Below are 21,810 nucleotides of genomic sequence, written 5' to 3'. Positions count from 1 at the left end.
TGCACAATTGCTATGGATGAGAGCAACTTTGTTGGATTATGGGATCAAATTTGATTAAGCTCCATTGCTATGTGACAATGAGAGTGTCGTGAAGATAGCCACCAACCTGGTTCAACACTCGAGAATAAAACACTTTGATATCTGCCACCACTTCATTAGAAATCACACAAGATAATGGGGGTATCACAATTGAAGTGTGGGCACTAAGGATCAACTAACCGATATATTCACCAAGCGACTTGATGAAGCATGGCTTTGCAAACAAGAAATGATTTGAACATTCTTGACTACTCCAACATGTCTTGAAGATCACCGCTTATATGGCTAGCTTCTCTAAACTAAGCAAATGTAAAATTAGTTATGCATAAAGCATTCATTCCTTACTTAGATTGGCTAGTGGACATAGACATGAATATGTCAACATTAGGGCATTCACTGAAAATAAAATGTATTTAAGTTCATATTCTACCACTGTTGCTTATTTGGTTGTTTGATTCTAGTGGTAGCATATGTCTTGTTCATGAGCAAGTGAATCTAGTGTTTTTATTGAGCTGATGAGCTATACAGGCATCAAATTCAACCTCAATAAGATAACCGCTCATGACGTGTGAAGAAGCTTAAAGAGGGATCAAATCGAGTTTGGGTTAAGCAAATCAACTAGTGTAGGGGAACAAGTATGCTAAGCAAGCACAAAATAGTAATCTACCGTGCTCAATGAAGACAACATATGTGAGTAAGTGATCATAGATCGTTATGACATGACGCTCAGCGTAGCAAAAGAAGAGTTGGAGCAGTCCGAATCAACATCGTGCACGTCGATATAGTGGAAGTAGGCGTACGTCCTCATGCCCTGGCAACAGCAACACATCCATCCGCCTTGTCCATCCACCTCGCGTTCGTCGTCGATCAACACCGCATCAAGTGGTTGAACGTTGTTTGCCTAAAAACCATTGTTTCTTTTGGCTGGCCTAGATCTAACCATGAGCCCAACATCAAGCTAGAAATTTTGGCATGCATATTTTTTTCAGCTTTCGTTTGGTTTTCCTATATTTGGAGGATTTTCTTGTTTTCCTATTCTGGATTAAAAGATATGTGGCATGCACCCAGAGATTGTTGAGGGGATTAAAATCATGGCTCGTACACTCAATACATTAATCGAGCCAAGGTTTTATTCTTGGTAAAGACTTAATAACGCACGACCATTTTTAAAGGCCATCGCACGGCCACAACTCCTCCCCACTCACCGCATCGCACGGACCCTGTCTTCCCTCTCGGTCTCTCTCTTCTCCCTCTCTCAGTCTCTCTCTCCCCGGTGGATCCTGCCTCCCTCCGATGACCTCCTCCTCAGCGTCCGGGGCCCCACCGCACCATGGATCCGGAGGATCTGGCCTCCCTCCGGTGACCTCCTCTCTAGCAGCCGAACCCCACACCCACCGCGCTATGGATCCGGCGACGACGGTGGCGGCCATGGTGGATCCGGCGAGGTAGGCCTCCTCCTCCTCCTCCTCCTCCCTTCCACCACAGAATCCATGGCCTCGGCCTCCTGCTCGTGCTGCCTCCGTCATACCATCATCGCACGCGCGCCGTGCTAGCAACCACGTGGCCAGCACTTTGACGAGGTACCTTGCGTCTCACTACTTTGTCAATGGCTCTTGCCCGACGCGCATGGTGCAACTACCAGTTGGCCTTCTTCTCTAGAAGGACTGCGGCGCGAACTGAAACTTTGGTGCTGTGGGGGTGGGGTGCCCTGCACGCTGTTGGCAGTTCTTATCGACAAAATCTAACCGCCAACTATGATCCAAAAAGAAGGAAACTACATATTTTTACACACATATACCTTTACTATTGACATATTTCCACTTATATTGGAGAATCAATATTTTGTAGGACATAGACACAACTAGGGTGGAAATATAGTCAAAAGACGCAACTCCAAAAGCGTAAACGTAGCATTCGTGCCAAGGAAGACAAAGAAGGCCCATCCAACTTACACATCTGGGCCAAACACCGGCGTAGCAATGGCCCAGCCCAACTCAAGAACTGACCATGCGAAGACCGTAGTTAACCTCACACGTTTCCCCGTGGATATGATACTTGGAATACCTCCAGGTGAAAGCTACAGCGGTATCCGTGCGCTTGTGGATTTATCTGTGTACGTTAAAATATACCAACAAGCTTTCTGGAGCCGTTGCTGGGGAAACGGTTGCTGAATTAACTACAAACCTAGCTTAACCTTGTATTATATTCTTTTATCATTTTATTCCTTCATTCTTTTCTTTTCTTTTCTTTTCTATTATGAATTCCACTCCTATCTATCAATACGCTAAACCCACGAGCATGAGCTTTGGGCCACCTAAATCTGTAGAGCCTATCCTAATATCTAGCTATGAGCTGCGCCCGTGTTTAATAAAACTGATTCGGGATCAATCCTTCTCGGGAGAAGGCGATGAAAACCCATACTCACACCTACGAGAGTTTGAGCAGACCTATACATGCTTGCGTATCGCTGGCATGTCTGACAAGACCTTAAGATAGAAGTTGTTTCCGTTCTCTTTGATGGAAAGAGCTAAACATTGTTATAGTCAAAACCGTAGGAAGTATGTAAGGAGACTGGGAAACACTATGCTTTAAATTTTGTTTATGTTTCTTTCTCATCTCTAAAGTGGTTAGCCTTCGAAAAGAGGTTCTAAATTTTAGACAACTAGAAGAAGAATCTCTTGGTACATCGTGGGATCATTTTAATGAACTCATCATCACTGGCCCAGACCTTGCCATTCAAGACCCTGTACTTCTTCAACATTTTTACATGGGTCTTAGCAAGGATTCCAGGGAATCCCTTGATGCAGCCTCTAGAGGAGCTTTTCTTCATTTGTTTGCTAGTGAAGTAAGGTCTATGCTTAATAGAATTAGTGGAATCACTCCCTGCACTAGCATTCATAATGAACTCACAAAGAAAGGTAAGAAATCATCTCACAATCAAGAAGAGGAAGCTTTGATAGCCAAATCACAACCACTCCAATCCCAAGATTGAGCTGTCAATCCCGAACCACCAATACTCCAAAATCCCCCAATAGAGGAAGGAATTCCACCTTTGGAAATCCCTATTGAGATCAAGGATAACCTCTTTGGTGCTGATTTTAGGAGAACATTAAATTCTGATATTCATAAGAGACCTTCGAGCGAATATAATTCAAATTCTCTCAAGAAGGGGTCTCTTAGAAAGCGTCCTTATTCCCATATAGGACATTGGGAAGAATTCGAGGATGGCATGCCTAGTGATGCCATAGAAGGAGAGCCAAGCCATTTAGAAGCCAATCCTATCTTGTCCTCTTCTATGCCCACATTAGATATTTTATCTGAACCTATCTCTCAACCCATCCTTGACCCCGATGATCCCTCTTATGCTCTTTCTCCTCAGTCTCATGATGACTCTAGAAAGGAAGACCAAGAAGAGCAACAACAATTGTTGGAGGATATTAAGAACTTATGTGTCATTGCCATTGAATGGATGGACGAGGCTTTAGACAAGATCAACCCGAGAGTTACCAATCCAAGGGAAATCTTGGACAACAAAACATCCAATGACTGTCTTAGGCATGGAATGATGGAGACAATGTTTCCTCCTATAGACATTTATGAAGAAACACCCTTGGAGATTGAAAAGGAAGATAACATCTATGAGCATGGAAGATATTTCATGAACACCTCATCAAATCCATGCTCACATGAGAAATCTCCTGAATCAATCGGTCTCTCCAACATGGCCACACACGAGATCTTCAACCCCCTTATACTCCCTATTTATAAAGACTTTTAAAGGGTGGTTGTAGATGCATATATTTATCATAAATATTGTAGATCTCGTTGTGTGAATCTTGAGATAGGCACCCAAAGGTTGGTGTTGGAGGGGAAACCACTTCACCAACCTAAAGCATGAGTCGAAGGTTTCCCAAGGACGAGCTTCTGTCCTAAAACAAACACTTTCGGGAGATAACATGAGTTTTCACCTTTTGCTGTGATGCCTTTGTGGAATGAGTATAGAAATATAATTGTGAAAATATTCCTTGAGTATTATTGTCACTAACCATTCCAGGGTTTGGAGCAAGAAGAAAGAAGAATGACGACGCAAGGTATGTCCAACCCATTATCATGCAACATTTAATCACATCCATCCAAACTTGATTTTGCATTTGCAAAATTCAAGGATGGGGGATGGAATTCTCTAAAAAATCCTATGCCATGTTGCTATTTCATCTTTGTTGTCTCTACCTTTAAGCCATACTCAGTTTGATAAATAACAATCATTCTCTTCATCTCTATTTGAATAAAACTCTACAATACTTTCATGCTACCTTTGTTTGCTATAGTATGCTTAAGGTTTGGAGTATGTTCATACATCTTTTAAATTAAGCATGGTGCTTAGTTTAGGAGTGTTGATCCTACTTCAGAAGGATTTTTAAATTAAGCGTGGTGTTTAGGTTAAAATGCATTCCTTAATCAAGTTAGACATGGAGTCTAGTTTGATTATTGAACTAAAAATTGCTTTAGAAGATATTGGATATTTTGCTGGACTAACCCCTGTAGGAAATCTTTAATTCAATTTGGGTAAGTCATGAGATGAATTCAAATCGAAGATGAAGCAAGGCACATGATGAACTTCAATAACTTTGCGCAAAGAAGACACAGCTCATTCATCATGAATGAAAGGACTGTAAGTATCAAAGGTCATTCATTTTGTCTCCTACTACAAGTTACCTTTGCCTTGAGCCATATCTATATAGAACATGATAAACAAAAACTATGCTAAAATAATTCTAACACTATCTTTTCATTAGCATAGAGGAAAATTACAAAATTATGGACAAACAACCTGTGTTTCAAAATTGTATATTCCTTCGGGTATGTGTTGTCCACTAACCCTTTGTAGGCATAAAACAATAAGTGAGGCAAAAGGTCTAACCAAGTGTCAAAAGATCGAAGAGCAGAAAGATGACATGACAAAAGGATGAGAAAGAAAAAGGTGTGAAGCTCATGAACAGCTCAAGCTGCGAGACTAGCCGAACAAGGAAAACTTCAAGCAAAAGGGAAGGACCATCGCGAGTCATCTATCCTTCGTCATATGGTGACATTACGCTCCAATGACAAAGGTAACATCCTAAGGTACATGGTCATTATTTAAAAAGATTTTTCTTGATTCTGCTAGGCACATAAATAAGAAACAAACTTGTTTGAGTTATAACTTATTTGATCCAATCTGATTAGCTCAACATGTCTTGTTCTTTAAGCTTGTTCCTAGCACCACTTTCTTGATCTTGGTCTTAACCAAATGAACTAAAACATTGCACATCTAATTTCTGGAAGATGATAGTCATAATCATGCAAAGTTTGATACATTATGTAGAGATAGACAATTCTTCCATGGGTTAAGTAATTCAACCCTTTCTACCAAATAAACTTAAATACTACATTCTCAACCTTCTGATCTTATCACCCATATTATAATTGAACAAAGCATATAACGTCAACTTCATCTTGTTCAATGTGCCTAAGATTAGAGAAGAATAAGTAAAGTTTTGGTTCTGTTGGTGTTTTCCCACCAACAGAGCCCATGCACTTGACACTACGGGAGACGCGTGCTTTGCCGAGTGCAATTGCACTCGGCAAAGAAGGCTTTGCACTCGGTAAAGCCTTTGCCGAGTGCTGCACTCGGCAAAGAGCTGTCGGCATATCCCTTCACGGCAAATGCTTCTTTGCCGAGTGCCGCAAAAGCACTCGGCAAAGATTTACACTCGGCAAAATGAAAATGCGAAAAAAAACCCAAAAATAATAGCAAATTTTTTCAAAAAAAAATTTCGGGGGAGGCCGCCACCAGCCAGCGCCCGCCCGTCTTTATCGATGTCTGCTGCTCTACCACTGCACTAAACTGTCACTTGTGTCTAGATTCTATTATCTATCCTCATATATTATACTAAACCGAGAGTAAATTGCTTGTTTGAGGCCCTAAACGAATTCAAATCAAAAATTGGTCAAATACAAAGTTTCATAACTTTTTGAGATCTACAATTTTCATTTATGAAGTTTTTCCATCCGAGGTCGTTTGAAAAATTCGAATTTTAAATTTGAGAGATTCAAACGTAGTTTTGCATGATAAGATGATTTCAAATCAAAAAGTTGTCAACTACATAGTTTCATAACTTTTGGAGATCTACAATTTTTATTTAGGAACTTTTTCCATCCGAGGTCTTTTTAAAAATTCAAATTTTAAAATTTTCAAATTCAAACGTCGTTTTTGTATGACAAGATGATTTCAAATCAAAATGTTGCCAACTACAAAATTTCATAACTTCTCAAGATCTACAAAGTTTATTTTGGTCATTTGTTCATCCGACATAGTAGTAGTAACATTGTTCACAAATCTTATATACTCTCTTCTACTTTCATGAAACTAATATGAGAGATGTAGATTTTATGAACAACGTTATTGTCGCTTTGTCAAATGAAGAAATGACCAAAATAAACTTTGTAGATCTTTAGAAGTTATACAACTTTGTAGTTGAAATGTTTTTCATTTGAATTCATTTAGGACCTCAAAAATTGCTTTGAAAAACTGCTTTGCCGAGTGCCAAAACAAAGGCACTCGGCAAAATGCCTCTTTGCCGAGTGCCAGAAAAAAAAACACTCGGCAAAGACGCATTTTGCCGTGTGCCGAAAAATAGCACTCGGCAAAATACATCTTTGCCGAGTGCCAAAAAAAGCACTCGGCAAAGACGCATTTTGTCGTGTGCCGAAAAATAGCACTCGGCAAAGACGCATTTTGCCAAGTGTTTTTTTTTTTGCCGAGTGTATTTTATTTGGCACTCGGCAAAGACTTGCCGAGTGCCCGATAAAATACACTCGGCAAAGCGTCCGGCACTCGGCAAAGTGCCGGTTTCTGGTAGTGTGATCTCTACCTTGTCTTATGAGCAGGACACACTTCAAGCAAAACGTGGGGGAGAACAGTCGATTCTCTAAATTTCTACAAGTGAAGGTCCTGAACCTGTCAAACCAAAAATCAATACTCAAAACCAAGACGGGTTTGACGGAAGAAGGTAACGTCATCATCAGAGACACAATCATAAGATATGCAGTCATCTGGGTCTCCATCACTGAGATCGGATGATGCACCCGAAAGGTAAAGGACTCTTCTCTAGCCGAGTCCTGTTCGGAGGACTTAAAAATCTGAACCCTGGCCGTGAGGTAACATCGGTAGTTATCCATATTTACTTTTTAGCATTGCATGAATTATTTTCACTTTTAGCATATTTTTTTTCTACATTAGCATTGCATTTAGAAAAAAAAATAATAAAAAGTTTTTCATTACTGCATTACATCATTGCGTCATTAAAGCTTAAAGCCCCATGTGAAAATTTTCTCGGTGTGTAGCCCAGGGGAATATTCACCGTGGTGGCATAAAAATAAAAATACCATCCATGCATAATTTCTTTCTGCATATCATAAATAAGAAAATTTAAAAATATTAATAGACATCCTGCTAGAACTCTGCCAAAATAGAAATATTTCTAAACCTCCAAGGACAATAAATCTCTGAATGGCTGACCGCTAACCTCTTATCCTAATATGTGCCACGAGTTTTGGGTTCTTATTTGAGTATTTTACAGGTTGATCAGAGTAACGCTATCCATCCGTAGTATATTCTTCCAAACCGCTGCTACACCCGCCACGAGTTTTGGCTTTAAATGCGCAATTTTGGTTTTAGCCCCTTAAGGATTCTCCGGATCAATATGCGTGCATGAAATCAACCAGAAATCAAAGAACTGTTACACCTCAAACTAGCACATCTTAAATTCTAGGAATGATTGTCAGGCACAGGAAGTCGAACTCGTGGTTTCATAATTTCATTCCAATCTTGTTATATATCTGAGTACCATTTGAGTTAGGAAGCTGATGAAACTTGCGAGGTGCCTGGAGCAGGTGCCCGGTTGACGTCTTGTTTAGTTCCTCCTCTTAAAGTTTAGTCCCTATCATATCGGATGTTTGGACAGATGCATGAAGTATTAAATATAGACTAAAAAATAACTAATTGCACAGATTGCGACTACTTTGCGAGACGAATTTTTTAAGCCTAATTAATACTAATGGCGGATTAATTAGGCTTAATAAATTTATCTCGTGGATGAACTTGTGTAATTTATTTTATTATTACTATCGAATACTCCCGTGTGACACCCCATGTAACACCCGATGTGACATCCCTAAACTTTACCAGCTAGATTTAAACACCACCTGAATCTGGAAAGGTGTAAAATATGAAGTGTTCTACCTGCTGCGTGATTTCCATAATTTTCTACGAGTAGTAGTATCTGGATAGCAAAAATCAGATGCCCGCTGTTGTACTTTTCAAGATAGATTCAGTGCACTATTTCAGTGAAGGTTCAGGAATCACGCATCTACCTGTTAGAAAATGATCACGTTACCATTCTAGCCCATGGTTGTGCACTTGTAATTAGGCTTTGTTTGGAATTTGGACTCCAAATGTGAAAACTCAAAACTATAAATTTGAAGATCTCATTGAGAGATAAAATTTTGATGTAAAAAATATCTTCATTTGACATCATACAGAAAAGATATTATTTTTCTAATACGACAAGCACTAGTACGCGATTATTATGCTCCTCAAGTTTTATAATGTTTTTTTAGCATCTTACGGTCCTCAAATGAAAAAACTTAAAACTAAAAAAGTTATAGATCTCATCGAGATCTACCATTCACATATAAATTTCATCTTCCTCCGACGTCGTATCGAAGAGATATGATTTTTCAAAGGTTCAGTCTTGTCACGCCACTCATGGTGGCGCGGCAGAATAATACTGTCACGCCAATGGGAGTGGCGTGACAAGGTTTTCTACGTCAAAAATGCCGTCTAACATGGCAGATGTTGCCGTGCCAATGCATGTGGCGCGACAACGTTATTTGGTCGCGCCAGCGGCATTAGTGCGACCAAAAGGGTTAGATCCGTAATTTTTTAGAGCAATTATTATTGAAAATATTGAATAAAAAAGGATTAAAAAATAAAAAAATCCCATCATCCCCCCTCCCCCGCGCGACTCCGCGGCATCGAGCTCCGTGTCGACGAGCCTCCATTCGTCCCAGTAATAAGTAGATGTTGCGCTTAAAAGTGCATATTACAAACGTATGTTTCAAGTGTTTCAAATGTTTCAAAGGTATGTTGCAAGTGTTTCATATGGATGTTGCAAAAGTATATCGGGATATTTCATATGTTGCAATGGCTGTAAACATATCCTGTAAGCGTCTGTTTCCAAATGTTTCATCTATTTTTCATACGTATGTTGCAAGTGTGTTTATATGGATGTTGTATATGTTTTACACATATGTTGCAAGTGTTTTATATGGATGTTGCATATGTTTTGAATGGCTTTTTAAATCTTTTCAGGTGTTTTTACAAGTGTTTTAAATATATGTTGCAAGTGTTTCAGTTGTTTCTGATATATGTTGCAAGTGTTTTATCTAGATGTTGCAAAAGTAGATCTGGTGTTGCATATGTTGCAATGACTATGCACAGATGTTGCAAGTGCATGTTTCAAATATTTCAGCTGTTTCAGACGTATGTTACAAGTGTTTTATTTATATGTTGTATATGTTGCAGTGTCTATACACATGTTGCAAGCGTATGTTCTAAATGTTTCAGCTGTTTAAGACGTACGTTGCAACATGCGCTTCATGTTGCAAGTGTTTTCATTAGCAGACGCAGAAAGCAAGCGCAGGCGGAGGCGGTCCCGCGTGCATGCGGGAAGCGAAGCGGGCGTGGGGCGGTCCCCACGTGCATGCGCAGCACCATGCTTAGCAGCAGCAGACGGGCATGTGTAGCAACAGCCGGCGCAGGCACGGATGTCCGAGCGCTAACCACGTCATTTTTTTTAATTGCCTCACCATTCGATTAGTACTTTGAGTTTCCCTTTATTTCACACGACATGCAAACTAACTACGTATAAGCAACATTGGGCAAACAAGGTCCTCTAAAGAAGATGGCTTAAAAGGCGTGCAGTGCAGTCTTTTCGGGATATAAATTTGCCAAATGTCCAATGAGACATGTCATCTCTTCTTTTCCAATCTTGCTACCTGAATGTCCTTTTGAACCTTTGCACGTAATAACGCAGAGAGATATGGAACTGACTGTGCTACAAGAAAACAGGTCACCTTACCAGCTCAACCGTAAAGGCCTAACCAAAGTATGTATATGCTGAAGGGACATTAATGGTCCAGATTATCAAACAAACCCCTCATGATCTCTGTGCAGAAGAAATGACAGTGACATGATGCGCCAGATACAAACTTGGCTAGATATTTAAAGTTTCCGAACAATTTGTGCTGCCATTTCTCACACATTCGTGCAACTCTAGAAGCTTATAAGTGACATGACACACCCAATTACAAGAAATACAAGAGGTGGCAACCTTGTTGCGGCGAACTTTAGCCTTGCATTTCCTAAAAGTGAAAGATGCTAGATCCCTTGAAAACCCAAAATTTCTAGCGCCTCATTTCAGAAATCAAAACCTGCACAAAAATGAACGGCGGTACTTAGAGTTAATTGTTATCTATAAGATCAGAAATTCAGTTACTAGACAGAATCTTAAAACTGCAGGAAATGGCTTTCTTGAATAGGAAATTCAATCGACCAACAGTCAGCCTAGTCTGATAGAAATGTTCAAATAACCTGACACATAGTTTCCGTTCGAACCATGATACACTCAACAGTATCAACTCCGAACTAGAATCCATCTAGGCAAACTACCCTTTCAGAAGAATGCAGAACACACATGTTTTCTGATTCTGAAAACAGAAAGTTTGCATTTTCAGAAGAAGAGAACATTTGATAGCTTGCTTTCAGGTCTAGCGGGTAGTGAGGACAGAGGTTATTCTCAGATTAGTGCAACCTGCTATCTGTGGAAATAAACAAGACAAATTGAAACCGAAAACATGTGGATTTCTACGCTCTTAAAGCCTGGCAAAAGTGCCAGAGGAAAAAAAAACATAAAAAAGCAAAAATAGATCTGGTACATTACTATAAGCTATGAACAAACTTCTAGCCACAGCGAGGACTGAAGAAAACCTGCAATGTAAAGATACCACAGAAATGATTGTGACACATGAATAAGATGATATATCTGAAAGAGGTGAGTAACAAATGTATGCTGAATCAACAAAAGTATGGAGAAGCAATAATAGTTCTTTGGATAATCAAATGCATGAACATGTTTGTGTAAAGGATTGAGTGAACCCTGATTTAATCAATAGTGGTAGTACATATAACCGATGATAAACTGTAATAACTAAGTAGCCTTCAAGAAAAAAAGGGAGGCCGCAGAACAATAGTGTGTGATAATGTTACACTGTTACAGTTGGCTAAAGTTGGGTTTGTTAGAATAAGGCAAGATTAGGGAGGATTTTTAGGAGATTTAATGGTTTTTGTTAGGCAAGTCACCTATTATATAAAGAGCACCTTAGATTGATTTGTAATCATTGAAGAAGAAAATAAAACCTCCCCTAGGCGGGTTGGGGTTTACTTCGATGGTGGCTGCGAGCGCTTCAGCCGTAGCCGCCGGCGACAATCCCCCAACGCCCTTGCCTTGATATCCTTTGCGTTCTAATTCTCAATCACAGCTGCTCCTCCGATCTCCTCTACGCTCTCCCCGCCGTCCACGCCGTATCAAACCGTATCAGCCGCAGAACAATAGTGTGTGATAATGTTACACTGTTACTACTTAAATTAATTAAAAACTGATATTTGTTTTGTTGTTCAGTACTAACAAGCGAGCCAAATATGGTAAGAACAAAGTCAAACAGTCAGAACTGTTCTAGAAGTCAACATAAATGTCTCAATAGCTATGCAATATGTTCAACTGGATAACTCCATGTATACGTAACTTTGAGATTTTATTTGCCAACTAAATGTCAATGCAGTGTGTCAATAATTTTGCAGTGAACTCTCAGGTAGAAGCATGAGGAAAGTTGCTAATTAGCTTACATATGTTGAAGGTACACAGGAGCTTCAAAATTTTGAGAACTCTCTCATCAACAGCCTGACACTTGACTTTGACTATGTTAAGGTGTTCTGAAATTGTAGTTGATCGCTCCATTGGACTGATGCTTCCTTTCATATCCACTTCATACTTAGGCCCCTCTAGTGAACAAAAACAAATGTCCAAGATCAATCAGCAGTGTAAATGTAGCAACTTTCCATTTATACCTCAGAAAAAAGTTCAAGAGTAAGCTCCCCAAGAACAGGTGAGTGTTGAAGAATACAGACTAATGGGCCAAAGTCATCAGGCATACGCCAATATTCATTGAGCACCAAGGTCTTTAACTTGCTAAACACAGGGCACCATCTTAAATCCCATTTGAAAAGAACCTGGAAAAACAGCATGAAAAGAGGACGGAATGATGTTCACTGTGAACATATGGTTTGAGTTTAATAAGCATGGTTGGTAGCAAGGCACGCAAAAGGAAAGTCATGTCTAACTGACATCTATCAATGTGCAGCAACGGCATAGTTTTTAAGGCGGCTAGGCGTCCAGGCGAGTGCTTGGTACGCCTGGACGCCTAGGCGGCGCCTAGGCGACGCCTTGGGGCCAAGGCGCCACTGTTTCCAAGTCGAGCTGGGCACGCCTGGACGCCTAGGCGACGCCTTAAGAACTATGAGCAACGGTGTAGATAATGCTTTGGAAATGAGGTTATGACTCAGCAATCACTTATCAATATAAAAAGGCAAAGTGTAAGTATACCATACCGAGTCATATGTAGTACACGTTAACATCAAACTCTTAGCTTCTGATAAACATTTGAAAAGCACACAACTGTTTCCAGTGGCACCACGAGCACTGTCACATGACTCCCAAAGACAATCCAAAAGGCCTGGTTCCGATGAATTGTCACAGAAGTTCTCATAATCCTCAGTTATCCAGACAAATGCCTCCACTAATGATGGCATGCTGTCGAGCGTGGGACTTGAGAACTTTAGGCCATCTAGGCGCAGTGAACCAGATTAGGCGCATAAATGCAAGTGCGGACAACAGCATGGAATTGGGAGTCCGTGATGCATAGATGCTTTAGAGAGTTGGACAAGATATTCTTGCCCAATAGACTACATGTAAGCAGCTCTAGATATTCCAAGGCTGGGCAGCTGGAGAAGTCCAGAAAGCTGCTGCGGAGCCATACACCGCGCAGCTCTAGCCTGGTCAGGTGCTTGGAGACAAGAGGCAGATCGTGTAGCACAAGATAGTAAGAACAATGGTTACGGAGCGTGAGCAGCCTGACTTTGCACGATGTAATGTGCCAGAACCAGGCATTTAACCGTGGCACGTCGTCGTACTTGAACATGCCCAACCTGATGTCGCAGGTGTTCAGCGGTGAACCTCTGCGGAGGAGGAGCAGGCGGTCCACCAACTCCCGGTACTCCTCCACCGGCGGCGGGTCATGTACGTCGTTGCCAAGGCACCCGACGCGCAGGCCTAGGGCGGACATCCAGAGGTGGTGCCAGCGGCGGGCGAGCACGCACGTCCGCACGGCCTCCGGCGCCAGAAGGAAGCCGAGGATGTGTTCCAGGACGCCGTCCGGCAGGGCGTCGATGCTGCCTCCGCTACCGAGCGCTGGAGGCACAGCTCTCTTGCTACTTTCCCCTGGATGCATTCTGCCGAGCAGGTGGCGGGCGTCCACCAAGAAACGATCAGCAGACATAATGAGAGGGTAGGGTTGCGAACTGGAACCAGCAGGAGGAGGGGCTTTGACCTGTGGCTACCTCAACTTGGCGGCGGCCATCCCAGGACGTGTAGCTTGGACGAATCAGCAGAGATTTCAGGCGAAGATGCTGCGGAACCAGGAAACGATATCATCAGACGCGAGACTGCGAGAGGATAGGGTTGCAAACAGACCAGAGGAGGAAGACGGAGCAAGGGCGCAAGGACTGGATGGGCGGCCACCTCTGACGTCCTGACCGGCGGCAGCTTGGGCTGCGATCTCGCGGCGAGGAAACCCGAGGCCTGGAGAACTGTGGAGCGTAGTGGGGTGGGGAAAAAGGGGTAAAGGAAGACGACCGTTGTTCATCCGGTGGGGAGGGTACGAAGCTACGATTGCGGGAAACTAGACACCGACAGGTGGGCCCATATTTTGTGGCCCCACACGTCAGCGAACGAATGAAGGGTGGCAAACCACCAATCGCTGCATCATTAGGATGGTCAGCTCTTCTTTCCTCAAAAAAAAAAGATGGTCAGCACTTCCGGTGAAACCACAATTCTTTTCGATTCACTGGTCTTTGCCATTAATTCATCTGCTTAGAGCATCTCCGACAGTTCCATATTTTTCCTCTCAATTCTTAGTTTTTAGTAAGATGAAAAAAAATCTCTTTCCAACAACTCATATTCCATACTCCTAAAATTTATGCTCTTGGAAAATCGCTCCGTCGCGCGTAACTTTGCACGTACTCACTGTCGCGTGAATAGATCTATCCCACGCGGCGTCTATCTTGGCGCGCCCTCTTTTGCTGCGAGTCTCTCCTTTGCGTGCTCCCCATCGCCAGTTCATTTGTCGCGGACGTAGACGAAGAAAGTCACTCCTCCATTGCTCGCTGTCCAGATAGAGGGTCGCCGCAGCCGTGGGGTGCGTACTCCGATCTACCTGGTTTGCCGTGGGCTTGCTACGCCACCGCCGCACTGTATTCTCTTTGCCCTTGATTCATCCCTCACTTATCATTACAAAAAATACAAGAAATCGATGACAAATCAAGGACTTTCGGCAGCTTCGACAAGAAAACGAAAAACAGAGCTACATTCAATTTGCATATACTGTATAATTTTGTTTCACGATAAAGCGACCAAGTATATAAAAATTAGAAGAAATTAGAAGAGAGTTTAGCATGATTCTATCTAAAAGTAATAACGGAGGAGGCAAGATCTATCTAGTGGTAGTCAGGCTAGCCCCTGGACATCCGGACGGGGGGCAGCGTCCGAACGCCCGCGTTTGCTGCGCCTGCCCACGCCCCCACGTACGCATGTAGCTGCGCCCGCCTGCACGCTTGCACCCGCTTCACGTGGGGGCAGCGCCGCTCTGTTGCCCGCGCCTGCACGCGCCCACGTAGGGGCCACGTCTCGATCTGCGCAAACATTGTCTCCCGCAGCAGCCGCTCGCACCCCCTTCACACCCAAGCGCATGCAAGCAGGCCCAACAACTACAACAGGCGATTGCGGCAAATAGGTTCCACTGCAACATGTGTAACACCAGATTTACTTTTGCAACATCTAGATGAAACACTTGTAACATACGTATGAAACACCAGAAAAACATGCGTGTAGCCATTGCAAAACATATGCAACATCCAGATAAAACACTTGCAACATATTGTATGTGTGAAACATATGCAACATCAAAATGAAACACTTGCAACATATGTTTGAAACATTGCAACATCCAGATCAAACGCTTGGAACATACGTCTAAAATAGCTGAAACATTTGGAACAATATAATTGCAACATACGTATATAGCCATGGCAACATATTGAAATGTTCTTATGTGGTTTTGGTAATTGAGTGACAACCCTATGTGGACTAATTGTGTTTATATGAGATACACAGGTGATTCGTCCACAGGTACATGTGTGTGAGCAACATATGCCATGGAGGTGGAAATGGCTCGGAGATGTTGCAAAGCTCACACATGTGATGATGAAGGAGCTCATTGCACATGAGACATGACATTGAGTCATGTGATCAAGGTGGAGAAGATCAAGACATGACTTGGCTTGATGGACCGGTTGCAAGCGTGAAGGGCAAGTTGGAGGCTTTGAAGCGATGGACCGCGTGGCGGTGAAGCTTGAGCAAGACTTGGCGCCGATGGACGAAGGCAATGGTGAAAAGCAAGTGAAGTCAAGATCGATGAACCAATATGATCACGTGATGATATGAAGTGGATCATATCATTATTGATCGTGTTGGTGCATGTGTTGCATCGACATTGGAGGAGATGGAATGGAATACGCAAGGCAAAGGTATAACCTAGGGCATTTCATTTCATCGGTCATAGGTGTGTAGAGAAGTTGATGACCGGGTTTAGGATAGATGGCCTTACTATCAAGAGGGGCAAACTTGTTTGCATATCGGTCATCTAGTGCCACTCGAGTGATCTAACTTTGCATCGTTGCTAGGATCGAGTGGCGTGGCAAGTTGAGTGGCTAATCCTTTGAAAAATGTTTGTGAAAAGCTAACACACATACACATGGTGGTGTACACTTGGAGGTGTTGGCACATTTGCAAAAGAGAAAGAAGTTGGAGATGAAAAGGATCAACTCGGCGAAGAAAAAGAGGCGAAAGAAGGTCACTGTGAGTGACCGGACGCTGGCCTCGGTAGGACCGGCGCGTTCGGTCAATGGCAGCAGAGGGCGTGTGGTCTCAGTCATGTGATCGGACGCTGGCGCGAAGAGCGACCTGATGCGTAGGGGCCACGTCCGATCGTCTCTGACGTACACTGACGCAGTGGCGTAGGCGTAGCGTTGACACGTGGTAGGCGGTGAAGGACCGGACTCAGGTGCTGCGTCCGATCATGACTCACCTGACACGTCCGGTCGCAAAATAGAGGCTCGGGGAGCTCTCTATAAATGATCGGACTCTGGCTGGCATGCGTCCGGTCATGCAGGAGCATCCGGTCATCACTTGATCGTTGGCGCGTGGCAGCCGATCGTTGAGATCAAGTGACTGAGGTTGAATGAGGGCGACGCGTGGCGTGCATCCATTGATCGGACGCTAGACGGGTGCGTTCGGTCATCCCGAAAAATGCCCAGTGAAGGGGTAACGGCTATTTTAGCCCGTGGGGCTATAAATAGAAGTGTTGGTCGGCCTTTGGTCGGTGTGGAGCAAAGTAGAGCACACTAGAGCCTTGGTGGCTTATGTGGTAGTGGTTGGGAGCCCTCCAACTCACTTGAGCATGATAGTGTTCATTCGATCGAGTGAGTGAGCGATTCTAGTGCGATTGCATCGTGAGGTTGCATCGAGTGGCACTAGGTGATCGAGTTGCAAGCCGATGGTGCTTGTTACTCTTGGAGGTTGCCACCTCCTAGACAGCTTAGTGGTGGTCTCCGTCGAAGCCCGCAAGAAGCTTGTGTGGTGCTCCAGAGAAGAGCTTTGTGATGGGCATTGTGCTCGCCCCGCGGGAGCCACGAAGAGCAACTCTAGTAGAGCGAGACGTGAAGGGCGACAAGTGGTCTGGCTGAGTCAAGTGCTAGAGCTTGTTGTAAGCACTCCACGTGGGAGAGTGTGACTTATGAGTCACCACTAGCAAGAGGACCGGCGACAACCTTGGAGCTTGTCTCAACGGGGACTAGCGTATTGGTTTGCATCCTCATTACACAAGCTTGTATTTACTTTCATATACATTATGCTTGTGTAGTTGCTCTTGTAATTAGTTAGCTTATGTAGCTCACTAGTTACCTTCTTGCTTGTGTAGCATAGAAGTAGCTCCCTTGCGTGGCTAATTTGGTTTGTGTAACCTTATTAGTCACATTGCTTAGTTTGTGTAGCTAAGTATTTGCGCTCTCTAATTTAGCATTGGTTGCCTTGTTATTGAGCATTGCTAGTGAGATTAGGAGCTTTGTGCTTTTGCTTACTAGAATTGTGTAGGAGCTCTTCGGTGTGCGAAATACTAGTGGCATAGGTTTGTGTGACCTTGCTCCTAGAATTAGATAGGTGAGCTCTAGCTAGCCTGGCACCTTTGTTGCCTAATTAGGATCTTTATTAGGTGCTTGTGAACTTAGATAGAGGGGTGTAGTCTTGGCTAGACCAATTGTTTTAATTCCACACTTGTTTCAGTTAGCCGACGCAATTAAGTTTTAGAAAGGACCATTCACCCCCCTCTAGTCTGCCATCTCAACCTTTCAAGTGGTATCAGAGCTAGGTCTCTCATTTGTGGTCTTTACTGACTCGAGAGGATGGCAACTTATGGGCTAGATATTGATTATCCACACATTTTTTATGGCATACACTTTACATGATGGAAAAATTAGATGATACACAATTTTAAGTTTATTTGGCCTCGAATGTGGTAGATGGTAGATGTAGGCTTTTCTCATGTGTTGGATGAAGATAATCTAACTCAAGCACAAGAGAAATATCTAGATCTCGACATCCAAGCTACTAACATCATGTATAGATCTTTGGATGATTGCATATTTGGTGAGATCATTGACATGAAGACCACCCATGAGATTTGGAGTTATCTCAATAAGAAGTATGGGACGGTCTCCGATGATGATGATGATGAGCCTAAGAAGGAGGCACCTGAGGATGTTGAGCATAGCCACAATTCGGTGATTATGGAAGATTGCTCCACCTCATGGTCAAGTGATGATGATGATGATCATACCACAAGATCACTTGGCAAGATGGATGATAATGTCACAAGTGATGCCAATGATGATGCTACTCCATGCACATTTGATGGTGATAATGATGGATCATGCTCGGGCTATGAGAGTGATGTTTCTTAAAGCTCTCCAACTACATCACATTGCTTCATGTCACAAGGTGACACTAAGGTATCTAATGCAAATGTGATTTATCTTGATTCATATGAGGAGCTTCTAGATAGATATGGTTGCATGATCAAAGCTTTAGAAAAAGAGATGGCTAAAACCGAGAAATTAAAAATTGAAAACTCTTTTCTAAAGAACACATGTGAACAACAAAAGCATCTACTCTATGTTACTACTTGTTCACATGAGGAGCTAAAATTAGCTCATGAGGAACTTAGTGTTACTCATGATAACTTGGTACAAGACCATGCTTTTCTCACTAAAGAACTTTCAAATGAAAAATCTAAAACTAGTGAGAGCTCATCACATGGGTCAATTGATCAATCACATATTGTTGCTAACCCTTGTGATGTAGGCAAGAAGCATGTATCCACCTCTTGTGATGATTTATTAGCTATGCCATGTTCTTCGCATATTGAAGGACCACTAATGAGAGACCGGGCTCTGATACCAATTGAAGGGTCGAGATGGCGGACTAGAGGGGGTGAATAGTCTTTTCTAAAATTAATCGTGTCGGCTAACCGAAATAAATGCGGAATTAATACTATCGGTCTAGCCAAGACTACACCCCACTATATATGTTCACTAGCACCTTTCAAAGTTACTAATTATACAACAAAGGTGCCGGGCTAGCTAGAGCTCTCCTAATCAATTTTAGGATCAAGGTCACACAAACCTATGCCACTAGTACGTTAAGCAATGAGGGAGCTCCTACACATGCTAGTAAGCAAAAGCACAAAGCAAACTAAGCTCACTAGCAATGCTCAATAACAAGGCAACCAATGCCAAATTAGAGAGCACAAATACTTAGCTACACAAACTAAGCAATGTGACTAACAAGGTTACACAAACCAAATTAGCCACGCAAGGGAGCTACTTCTATGCTACACAAGCAAGAAGGTAATTAGTAAGCTACACAAGCTAACTCAATACAAGAGCAACTACACAAGCTTAATATATATAAAAGTAATTGCAAGCTTGTGTAACGAGAATGCAAACCAATGGGAAGAACAAGGTTGACACGATGATTTTTCTCCCGAGGTTCACGTGTTTTCCAATACGCTAGTCCCCGTTGTGTCGACCGCTCACTTGGTGGTTCGGTGGCTAATTGGCATCACCCGTCAAGCCCACACGTCGGGCACCGGAAGAACCTACCCTGAAGGTGAGGGTAGCTCAATGACATGCTTTACTAAAGTTGCTCTTCGCGGCTCCCGCGGGGCGAGCACAATGCCCCTCACAAAGCTCTTCTCCGGAGCCCCGCACAAGCTTCTTGTGGGCTTCGACGGAGACCACCACCAAGCCGTCTAGGAGGTGGCAACCTCCAAGAGTAACAAGCACCACCGACTTGCAACTCGATCACCTAGTGCCACTTGATGCAACCTCACAATGCAATCGCACAAGAATCACTCACTCACACAATCGGATGATCACTATCAAGTATGTGTGAGATGGTGGGCTCCCAAGCACTATCACATAAGCCACCAAGGCTCTAGTGTGCTAAGCTACCGGCCCAAGGCCGACCACCACTTCTATTTATAGCCTCATGGGCTAAACTAGCCGTTACCCCTTCACTGGGCAAAAGTCGGGATGACTGGACGCTCCGGTCATGTTGACCGAACGCTGGACCTCAGCGTCCGGTCGCCCGATGATAGCCACGTGTCCTCCTGCGTTCAACCGAAGCTGTTCGATCTCAACGGTCGTCTGTTGACCGGACGCTATGGCATAACTGACCGGACGCTGGACCCTCAGCATCCGGTCATTTACAGTAAGCTCCCGAAGATGACCGAACGTGTCTGGTCGAACACGATCGGACGTAGCTCCAGCGTCCGGTCACTCTCCAGCTTCTGCACCACTGAACAACGACCTGACCAGACGCACCCCCAGCATCCGGTCACTTCTAGCGTCAGCGTTCGGTCGTTTGACCGACGCTGCACACTATCAGCCACAACTGACCGGACGCTGGCCCTCAGCGTCCGGTCACTTGTGTGACCAGAGTCTGGTCCACTCTATGGGACCTTTCTCACTTCCGTTTCTTCACCGAGTTGATCCACATCAACTCCAACTTCATCTCCTTTGTAAATGTGCCAACACCACCAAGTGTACATCACCATGTGTATGTGTGTTAGCTTTTCACAATCATTTTCCAAAGGGTTAGCCACTCAACTTGCCACGCCACACAATCCTAGCGAGGATGCAAAGTTAGATCACTCAAGTGGCACTAGATGACCGATATGCAAACAAGTTTGCTCCTCTTGATAGTACGGCCATCTATCCTAAACCCGGTCATCAACTTCTCTACACACCTATGACCGATGAAATGAAATGCCCTAGGTTATACCTTTGCCTTGCGCATTTCATCCCATCTCCTCCAATGTTGATGCAACACATGCACCAACATGATCAACAACGATATGATTCACTTCATATCATCACGTAATCTTGTTGGTTCATCGATCTTGACCTCACTTGCTTTTCACCATTGCCTTCGTCCATCGGCGCTAAGTCTTGCTCAAGCTTCACCGCCACACGGTCCATCACTCCAAAGCCTTCGACTTGCCCTTCACGCTTGCAACCGGTCCATCATGCCAAGTCTTGTCTTGATCTTCTCCACCTTGATCACATGACTCAATGTCATGTCTCATGTGCAATAAGCTCCTTCATCATCACATGTGTGAGCTTTGCAACATCTCCAAGCCATTTTCACCTTCATGTCATATGTTGCTCACACACATGTACCTATGGACTAATCACCTGTGTATCTCACATAAACACAATTAGTCCACCTAAGTTGTCACTCAATTACCAAAACCAAACAAGGACCTTTCAATCTCCCCCTTTTTGGTATTTGATGACAACTCTACAAAGATATGAAAATTAAGCTCTTTTGGATTCATGTTGCTTGCCCAAGCAATTTTACCATGTGTAAATGATTTTGGACAAGTACCACAAACCCAAAATGGTAGTATTAGCTCCCCCTACATTTGTGCTAGAGTGTTTGATTTTAAGTTCGCACATATGCATAGATTTAAATTGTGGGAGAGTAATTACTACCGAATGATGCTAAGGTGTATAGAGTAAACCTTTGAAGTGTGATACCAATCATAGTTGCACCTTTAAGTTCATCCTTAGCACCATGGTTAGCTAGATAACACTTGGAAATAAAAAACACTAGATACCTCATGAGATCAACATTAAAAGCAAGGTACTAGCATTACTTG

The 21,810-nt window shown here is 43.2% G+C and overlaps 1 pseudogene; it reads right to left on the bottom strand.

Moving 5' to 3' along the window:
* Positions 1-10,253: 10,253 nt before the first annotated feature.
* LOC136490243 (F-box protein At5g03100-like) lies at positions 10,254-14,115 on the bottom strand (annotated as a pseudogene).
* Positions 14,116-21,810: the final 7,695 nt, after the last annotated feature.

The sequence above is a fragment of the Miscanthus floridulus genome, chromosome 10, assembly GCF_019320115.1.
Source record: "Miscanthus floridulus cultivar M001 chromosome 10, ASM1932011v1, whole genome shotgun sequence".
Classification (NCBI taxonomy): Eukaryota; Viridiplantae; Streptophyta; class Magnoliopsida; order Poales; family Poaceae; genus Miscanthus; species Miscanthus floridulus.
Note: the sequence above shows the minus strand (reverse complement) of the source record. Positions and strands in the feature narration are given on the sequence as shown.